General features: G+C 43.3%; 1 protein-coding gene across 3 annotated transcripts in view; it reads right to left on the bottom strand.

Annotated features, from left to right (window-relative positions):
* Window positions 1–10,040, bottom strand: part of btbd7 (BTB (POZ) domain containing 7) — a 48,157-nt gene extending 38,117 nt beyond the window's left edge. For 2 of the 3 annotated variants that reach the window (XM_043697193.1, XM_043697194.1), the window contains exon 1: window positions 9,766–10,035. The gene's annotated coding sequence lies outside the window, so the exon portion shown is untranslated. Of the gene's footprint in view, window positions 1–9,765 lie in introns of all 3 variants that reach the window. The other variant, XM_043697195.1, reaches the window with a different exon arrangement.
* Window positions 10,041–10,402: the final 362 nt, after the last annotated feature.

Below are 10,402 nucleotides of genomic sequence, written 5' to 3'. Positions count from 1 at the left end.
GGCTCCCTTGTCAGATCCACACCCCCCACCGACCCACCCTCCACTCCCGGCACCTTCCCTTGCAACCGCCGGAGGTGCAACACTTGCGCCCACACCTCCCCCCCTCACTTTTCTCCAAGTCCCCAAAGGAAACTTCCATATCCGCCACAGATTCACCTGCACCTCCACCCACATCATCTACTGCATCCGCTGCAGCCGGTGTGGCCTCCTCTATATTGGGGAGACAGGCCGCCTACTTGCGGAGCGATTCAAAGAGCACCTCTGGGCCACCCGGCCGAACCAACCCAACCACCCTGTAGCACAGCATTTCAACTCCCCCTCCCACTCCACCGAGGATATGCAGGTCATTGGACTCATCCACCGCCAAACCACAACAACCCGGCGGTCGGAGGAGGAGCGTCTTATCTTCCGACTGGGACCCCTCCAACCGCAGGGGATGAACTTGGACTTCACCAGTTTCTTCATCCCCCCTCCCCCCACCTTGTCTCCGCCGGATCCCTCCAGCCCGGCACTGCCTTCCTGACCTGTAGTCTTCTTCTTGACCTCTCCGCCTCCATCCTACTCCGACCTATCACCCTCACCTTGACCTCTTTCCACCTATCACATTTCCAACTCCCCTCCTCCAAGTCCCTCCTCCCTACCTTTTATCTTCTCCTGCTGAACACTCTCTGCTCATTCCTGAAGAAGGGCCTGTGCCCGAAACGTCGAATCTCCTGTTCCCTGGATGCTGCCTGACCTGCTGCGCTGTTCCAGCAATAAAGTTTCAACAGATTTTATTTAATCGACCTGTTCAGCTGTATGACACACCTCTGAAGCAGATGGGTCTTGAACCTGGGGCTTCCAAACTCTGTGTCCCTAAGATAATTTGTGAATTCTTCCCCACCCATGACATGCTAGATTACTTAGGATAAAAAAAATTACACACATCACCTCAAATGATGGATGCTGCAATTGATTGACTCTAAACACTAGTGAAGGAAGACAGAAACAAAAAAGCCTAAAAGCAGGTGTGAAAGAATATTATCTTAACACTCTTACAATGTCATATTATTTACAACCCAAGGCATTCACAAAATGCTAAATATTTTAACATTGCAAGCGAATGATAGCAAAGCTTTTAAAAAGGTAATGGTTTTACATAAATTGCTGATGGCAAATACAAGAAAGCACTTAATCAGAAAACAAAACACAGCTGTGATTCTACACTGGAGGGGGAGGAATTTAATGTTATCATTAAATGCAACATTCAATCTCAAATTCACACTATGGGAAATAACGATTAAATTGAGGTTAGGCAATAATCCTCGATGTCACATATGTGTACGTGTACTCTTGAATGGGACACCTATATTACAGCATCCATTTGTCCTGAAAAACAACTCCAAAAACCTTTTCAATCAAATTTAACAGAAAATTTTCCAAATACATAGGGAACTTTTTCAAACGCCCCAAGACCTAATGGGTCATTAACAGGGGAATCAACTGCTCAAGTATAAGAATTAGGTAGAACAGTAGTAAAGGCAGTAACAAATTAAAACCCCTTTTTTGGGCAGGGTGGGAGGGCAGTTTGAATTCAAAAGGAAAAACTCAACAGAAGTTTGGTCGGAAAATCTAACCTCAAAATCCCAGGAACACTTATAACAATTCCATTCCTCAGGAAACCAAAGTAACAACCAAATAAAAAAAAAGCAAAGATAAATGACAATCGCCCATTCATAATTTCTGTCTGTACTATTCTGTGGTACAGCAGACCAGGATAAAGAGCAATGTAGTGGGTACACTAAATGATCAGAGAGACTATTAATAATGGAGCTCCTTATTTGTAATTGAAGACTCAATGTACACTGTGGAAAGTACACAATGAGATAGTATAGGGTGTGGGGCATGTTAATAACATTGAATGGCAAGGAAATGGGCAAGAGATAAATTCTTAGAAACAGAAAACCAGTCGTGAACAAGCCTTCCATTCAAAGTAGGGGAGCTTTACTGTTAGATGAGTAACCATGGAGAGAAATTAACAACATTTAAATAAGGACTCCTTTGATTTTATCAAGCAAAAATAGAAATTGCTCATCTGGCAGCATCTGTGGAGAGAGCAGAATTAATGTTTTGAGTGTATTTTAGGTTTTATCAATTTGGATTTAACAGCTGCAGGTCAGGTTCCTCATATTCAGAAAATCTAGCAGCTAAAGTGAGGCAAGGACCATGGCCTGTGGACAGAAGCACTTTTCCAGCACTGCTTGTGATTTAGTAAGGAGACCCTCATGCAAACTTACTGTAATCAAGGACCACTGCACATTGACTCCCAAACTATGCTGCCAAAGTGTCCCCATTTTACCAAAACACTTGCCTTCAATTTGTCCAGATACTGAGCTGCAAACAGAGCCATTAAATTTACATGATGTCCTGCTGTTAAAGTTGGCAAGACCTGTATTATTCCAACATGCGATTTCTTGATCAGTGGTATTCACTGCACTCCTTATCTGCATATAATAGGACAAATATATTTGAAAAGATGTTATATGCATAAGCCCACTTAAACTATAAAAGGGGGTCAGTAGCTTAGTTGGCTGAACATATGGTTTGCAAAGCTGGGTGATGCCAAGAGTGTGGATTCAATTCCTGCTGAGCTTACCATGAAGGACTCCCCTTCTCAACCTCGCCCCTTGTCTCAGGTTAAATCACCAGCAGTCATTTCTATAATGACAGAGTGGCCCTTTAGTCTGATAGGACTATGGCAACTTCATCTTCACAACAGAAAGTAACTTTATACCATTTTGGATGCTTAACCTACTCCTCACAATGAGATTGCATTCCTAATCACACACAAAATTAGACAATATAATGGTACTGATTAACAATTGGTACCGGAATCATAATTGTTTCATTTTAAAATGTATTTAATATCATCTAAAGATAAATGCTCATGTTTTCATTTTGAAAGGACATGCTGCAATAGCATTAGTTTCAACAATACACTGTGGCTGCAACATGTACCATCTACAAAATGCACTGCAGCAATATTCCCAGATTTCAACAGCACATTTCAAGAAACCCATGAATACTGCTACTTAGGACAAAGATAGCGTCACAAAACTGGCCCTTTTCTCAAAGTTGTTCCTTTTTCTCAAAGTTACTGTGTCCTTGATTTTTTTCCAGAGGGGTCATAAAACAGCCCAGGGTCTGAAACAGCAGAGTTGGTGGAGAGGTGAATGGTTTACTGGGGCCCTTTTGTTTACCCAAAGGCTTTCATGGTTTAGAAATAACTTGCATAATGAAAAGGGAACTGGCCAGTCCAGATAGCGGAGGTTTTTTTCGTTCAGTTGCAGCAGGGGATGTGTGAAACAGGTTGCTGACTTCTCTCTCCTTGCAAACTCTGAGTTGGCTGTGTCATGTTTTATTGTTTGTGCTAAGGGATGTGTGTATTGGGACTGTTGCGTGTATTTTTGGAATAGTATCATTAAGTCGGGTTTTGATAGGATAAGTTATTGTGTATTCTATTTTCTGTTCTTTGTGTTTCATTCCATAATATTGTAAATAAATTTTGTTTGTCTAAAACCTGGCAATCGATTAGATTAGATTAGATTAGATTAGATTAGATTATTTACAGTGTGGAAACAGGCCCTTCGGCCCAACAAGTCCACACCGACCCGCCGAAGCGTATACCACCCAGACCCATACTCCTACATTTACCCCTTTACCTAACACTACGGGCAATTTAGCATGGTCAATTCACCTAACCTGCACATTTTTGGATTGTGGGAGGAAACCGGAGCACCCGGAGGAAACCCACGCAGACACGGGGAGAATGTGCAAACTCCACACAGAGAGTCGCCTGAGGCGGGAATTGAACCCGGGTCTCTGGCACTGTGAGGCAGCAGTGCTAACCACTGTGCCACCGTGCCGCCCAGCTAATTCACACCAGGAATATCTACTATACACTTCGCTAAACAAATAGCGCAGTTATGGTCTGGACTACCTGCTTAAAAATGTTTTAAGGGGTCTGGCCTAGTCCATAACAGTAGCAAGGAAGACCACAATCTGCCAACTCCACATTGCTCTGACTGAAATATGGTATTGGCCCTACATCATCACTGGGCCAAAACCAAACAATACTTGTGCATCTATGGTGCATGGACTACAGTGGATCACCAGCAGCAGCTCATCATCTCAAAAGACAATAAGGGAAGGACAAGAAATATTGGTTTTGCGAGCACCGTTCCCTCTAAACTGCATGACAATCTGAAGGCTCCATGCACAAGTCAGACTCTATGTTACAATGCATAAATGGTAGTACAAAAAAGGGGCTGTGCAATTAAATCATTCGTGCATTACAAAAATAAATGATAGTATGTTGCTAGCCAGCAACATGTATCCCAAATAGAAAATAAATGTGCTGGTGAGCATCAGGCAACCTTTGAGAGATGGAAAAAAGGACGTATTGTAAAAGACAGCCATATCTTGACCACAATCACATTTCATTTGAAAAAGCACCACAAAGTCTTGAGAGTAAGAACTGAACGGAAATTTGAAATTCTTTCTCACTTAATATTTAAAATAAATCTTGAAGGAAAGCATGCATTCAGATTACTACAGGCAGATTTTAAGATTCCAGACACTAAGTGTCTATACATAAAGGCATTTAATACAGTACTGCACAGAGGACTACTTAATAAGATAAGAATCCATGGTGTTGGGGATAGTACATTAACATGATAGAGGACTGACTAGCAGAAGACAGAGAATTTGAATAAAGGGGACATTTTAAATTTTAGCAGCCTACAACTAGTGTAGTGTGACAGGGATCAACACTGGGGCCATAGCTATTTATAACATACATTGATGTTAAGGTTGAAGGCGAGAGGAGAAAGATTTAAAAAGAACCTGACAGGCAACCTTTTTTTTTTTTTACGCGGAGCGAGGTGAGTGTATGGAACGAGCTGCTTGAGGCAGGTACAATTACAACATTTATAAGGCATCGGAATGGGTACATGAAGAGGAAGAGTTTAGAGGAATATGAGCCAAATGGGACTAGATCAGCTTAGGATATCTGGTCCATGTGGGCGAATTGGACTTAAGCACCTGCTTCCATGCTGTATGACTCTATAGTGATTTGGATGACAGAAGTGAATGTACAATTGTCAACTTTGCAAATGATATTAAAATAGGTGGGAAGGCAAACAGTAAGGATGTCCACAGATCGATATAGGCAAAAACGTGTCATATGGAATATAACGTGAGAAAATGTGAGATTTTGTACTTTAGAAGGAAGAATACTTAAATGGAAAAAAACTGCAGAAAGCTGCAGCACAGAGGGATTTGTGGATCCTCATGCATTACTTGCAAAAGGTAAGCATCCAAGTTTAGCAGGTCATAGAAACAGCAAATGGAATGTTGGCCCTTATTTCAAAGGGAGTGGACTCTAAAGATAGCAAGATCTTGCTAAATCTATACAAGTTAAACCACATTTGGAATACAGTGAACAGTTTTAGTTCCCCTCTGTAAATAAAGATGTTGGACGCAGTTTAGAGATGATGTCCTATAGTTGATCCTAAGTATGGAGGGACTTTATTATGAGGATAGGTTGAGCTTATATGCATTGAAGTTTAGAAGAATGAGAAAAACTCATTACAAATTAAGATTCTTCAGGGTTTTGACAAGGTAGATGCAGCAAGGTTGTTTGCCCGAGGAGGGTAGTGAACTTAAGAGTCATAGAGATGTACAGCATGGAAACAGACCCTTTCGTCCAACCCGTCCATGCCGACCAGATATCCCAACCAAATCTCGTCCCACCTGCCAGCATCCAGCCCATATCCCTCCAAACCCTTCCTATTCATATACCTATCCAAATGCCTTAATGTTGCAATTGTACCAGCCTCCACCACATCCTCTGGCAGCTCATTCCATACACGTACCACCCTCTGCGCGAAAAAGTTGTCCCTTAGGTCTCTTTTATATCTTTCCCCTCTCACCCTAAACCTACCCCCTCTATATCTGAACTCCCCAACCCCAGTCTATTTATCCCATCCATGCCCCTCATAATTTTGTAAACCTCCATCAGGTCATCCCTCAGCCTCCGACGCTCCAGGGAAAACAGCCCCAGCCTGTTCAGCCTCTCCCTGCAGCTCAGATCCTCCAACCCTGGCAACATCCTTGTAAATCTTTTCTCAACCCTTTCAAGTTTCACAACACCTTTCCGATAGGAAGACCAGAATTGCAAGCAATATTCCAACAGTGGCCTAACCAATGTCCTGTACAGCCGCCACATGACCTCCCAACTCCTGTACTCAATACTCTGACCAATAAAGGAAAGCATACCAAACGCCTTCTTCACTATCCTGTCTACCTGCAACTCCACTTTCAAGGAGCTATGAACCTGCACTCCAAGGTCTCTTTGTTCAGCAACACTCCCTAGGACCTTACCATAAAGTGTATAAGTCCTGCTAAGGTTTGCTTTCCCAAAATGCAGCACCTTGCATTTATCTGAATTAAACTCCATCTGCCACTTCTCAGACCATTGGCCCATCTGGTCCAGAACCTGTTGTAATCTGAGGTAACCCTCTTTGCTGTGCACTATATCTCCAACTTTGGTGTCATCTGCAAACTTACTAATTGTACCTCTCATGCTCGCACCCAAATCATTTATGTAAATGACAAAACGTAGAGGACCCAGCACCGATCCTTGTGGCACTCCACTGGTCACAAGACTCTGGTCTAAAAAACAACCCTCCACCACCACCCTCTGTCTTCTACCTTTGAGCCAGTTCTGTATCCAAATGGCTAGTTCTCCCTGTATTCCATGAGATCTAACCTTGCTAATCAGTATCCCATGGGTATACTTGTCGAACGCCTTACTGAAGTCCATATAGATTATATCTACTGCTCTGCCCTCATCAATCTTCTTTGTTACTTCATCAAAAAATTCAATCAAGTTTGTGAGACATGATTTCCCACGTACAAAGCCATGCTGACTATCCCGAATCAGTCCTTGCCTTTCCAAATACATGTACATCCTCTCCCTCAGGATTCCCTCCAACAACTTGCCCATCACCGAGGTCAGGCTCACTGGTCTATAGTTCCCTGGCTTATCCTTATCACCCTTCTTATACAGTGGCACCACATTTGCCAACCTCCAGTCTTCCGGCACTTCTTGTGGAATTCTTTATAGCAGAAGGCTAACACGGTTGGGCTAAGTATATTCAAGGCTGAGACAGAGATTTCTAAACATTATAGGAATCAGGGTAATGGGGATACAGCAGGAAAGTGGTATTGAGGATTATCAGATCAGCCATGAACTAACACTGATTGGTGGACATGATTTAATGGGCTAAATAGCCTACTTCTGCTCCTAAGTAGTACATTTGGCTTTAAATTTTCAATTTTTAAACACTTTCAAACTGTTTAATTGAGCTTCATACTAGAAGTATTTGCATTTTGGAATATTTTAACAGTTTATTGTAATCTTAACCCCATATGGACAGGTACGATAGGCTTCTTAGAAAAGCTGCCCATTTCAGCCTCTGCAATTATGACCTTAAAAACTTCTTACAGTCAGCACAATGATAGTTGTACATATACTGTTATCCACAAAGAAAAAAAATCACTTTCATAATTCACATTAAGGAGCTTGAAATTCAGAAACCTTGTTATCTTACAATTTGTCTAACCATGATGTTATCTAGCTAAAGGAAAACTATGCAATACTAGAAAGATTGGTACAAGGCGACACAGATGTAGAGAGGCAACATGAAGAGAAATTATCTTGTGTGGCAAGTGTTTATATGTTGGAGTGCACTGCCAGAAAAGGTGGTGGAAATCAAGTTGATAACTTTCAAAATGAAAACTGAATAAGAAATTGAGAGGAAAAAACTGCAAGGCTATAGGGATAAATCAGGGAATGGGATGAATTAGATACCTCTCTGAAAGAGCCAGTAGGGCATGAAGGGCTAATGCTGCAAAGCTACATAATGATAAAAGCGTTCAGTTCGGCCAAAGGACCTGCTTCTGTGTTCTATGACACTATGATTCCATTTTGACAACTGACGCAGCAAAACTGAATGTGCTGCCATTTTGAACTGTAACTGTTGACAAGAGTATGGTTAAAAATGTGACAAGAAATGTATGTTACTTCCTGTATACAAACCTATGTAGAACTGCATGTGCATATACACAAATGCCTACATTGCTGCCTCCCTAGGATTACTCTCAAGTTCCTAACCATCTTCATGCATTCATTTCTATCAGCAGAAACAAGGTGATGGGAAGTCATCTCAGAATCCTAGAACACTCCTCTGATTAAGGCGTCTGTAAATTGGCAAGAAGTGGTTGATAGCACACACTGACAGGCAACTAGAGAAAAATTGTCTCAAATGTTTGAACAAATGCATATCCCAACAAGTTACAAACCAAAAATATCCCTGTTAAGTACTACGTGATCCCAACTAAGTCAATTCTACATTTGGTAGAAGTACTGCTCGGGAGCTTTTATTCCTCATTGCTTTCCTACAGCTGTTTGGCGAAACGTACAAATGTGGATAGTTGTAATCACAGTAAAAGAAGTCAACTGATACCATTCAACTAGTTTGTTTCATGGCTACTTCAGCTAATGTACATTGAATGGCTTGACTGCTTTACCACAATTCAGTACTCCTCAAATCTTCCTTCTATTATACAATTCTAATTGTTTGAGATTGAGGTTTTTCATATTGGAAGTCAACACCTACTGTAAATTGAGAAAGTGGGCATGCAACTACAAAATTATTTTACAAAAAAAAACTACTAATATCCCAAAGCACCACAAGGGCCTATCTTAGGACCACCACTGCCCAAATATCAATATTCCACCAACAGCAGGCCACTTTTCCAATGCAAGAGCACTAAATACTAACATGAATTCAGGCTGTTCATAGCCCATAAATCTGAACAAACTCCAAGTCTCTAAGCAGCAAAATAACATCTGAACATCAACATATTCCCTAATGCCAAAATTAACCAATAACTATCACATTTTCTGCATTTTCCAGTCATTCTATTAACTTGAATACCTGCCCTGTGCCCAAGAAGGAAACAGTATGTGTGTGGATGTGTATAAATAATGCATATGTCCTGCAATGTCAAAGGTAGACATATCTCTGGACTGTGACAGAACCAAAAAAAACAGGGAAGATATTCCATAAAAATTACACCCATTCTGACAGAACCCACCCAGTGAAAAATGCAGAAAAATGACTAATACTTATTACTCAGTTTGCACTCCTGTTGCAGCCTACATGTTGCAGAAATTGTTCACTAACAGTAAAACAGATCTATGCATGTGTTTTGGGGGAGGACTGGGGGTACAGAAGACGACATGTCAGCAACCAGTTGCATACCCCATTCCACCTTAAACAGTTACCTCCCCACTCCCTTTAACTCTTCGTTGCGATTCGGAGGGATGCAAATTGCATCCAGTGTCTCCCCGCCCCCCAGAATCTTAGCAATTAGGGAGAAGCAGCTCCACTGGGAACCTGAAAGTGCCTCCCCCCTCTCCAAACCATTCCCAAAACCCCGGTGCAATTCCGCCGCTCAGCAATATGTTGTGAATGCCACCAATAATTAGAAGTCTCCACTCTCTCGTCCACACACACACTGACACAAACGTAGACACAGCCCCTTCAATCACTACCCTCTCCTCCTCCAGACAGAGGCAGCGCAGGGGTCGAGGGAAGCTGCCGACACCGGGGACCCCCGAGCTCGCTCTCCTGGGCCGGGGGGGGGCTCCTTTACCTGAACTTTTTCCGCCGCTCTTTTTTTCCCAGCGAGAGTAGCCGGGTTCAGCAGAGTAGACCTTTGCCCTTCCAGCTCTTTCCCGAACACCTCCCCCTCCGTCGTCGTCGTCGTCGTCGTCGCCACCTCTCTCTCTCTCTTCGTCCCCCTCCTCACACTCCGGACTGGGCCCGCGATCCTCCCTTCCAACAAAATTCCCGAGACCGCTTGCTCAGCACAGACCCGATCCGCTACCGCCTCGAACCCCACTCCAAACCCACATCCCCATCACCTCTCCCTCCCCAACCCCGCCGCCCAAACCCCCACCTGATTGGACCACAAGCCCAAACCATGCGTCCAATCGGAGGCTAGGTTACTGAAAGACCCGCTCCTTGTCTCACCAGGCCCTCTCCGATTGGGTCAAGAGAGCTCCCCAACTGCGAGGCTCCAGCCGCCCCCGGAGGCCGCCGGCGACATCGCCACCGAGCGGTGCCCCGCGGGAGAACGCGCCGACACCGCCACAGCCACCGGCTCCGTCGCTAAGCAACAGCACCAACATGAGAAGAGAGAATGAAAGCCTTGTGCTTTCCTCCTGTGAACGGATTAACGTCTGAGTGGATCGCATTAACTGGAAGGACGAAGGCTGAGTGTGTTGCGA

This window comes from Chiloscyllium plagiosum, chromosome 10 (assembly GCF_004010195.1).
Source record: "Chiloscyllium plagiosum isolate BGI_BamShark_2017 chromosome 10, ASM401019v2, whole genome shotgun sequence".
NCBI classification, from domain to species: domain Eukaryota; kingdom Metazoa; phylum Chordata; class Chondrichthyes; order Orectolobiformes; family Hemiscylliidae; genus Chiloscyllium; species Chiloscyllium plagiosum.
Note: the sequence above shows the minus strand (reverse complement) of the source record. Positions and strands in the feature narration are given on the sequence as shown.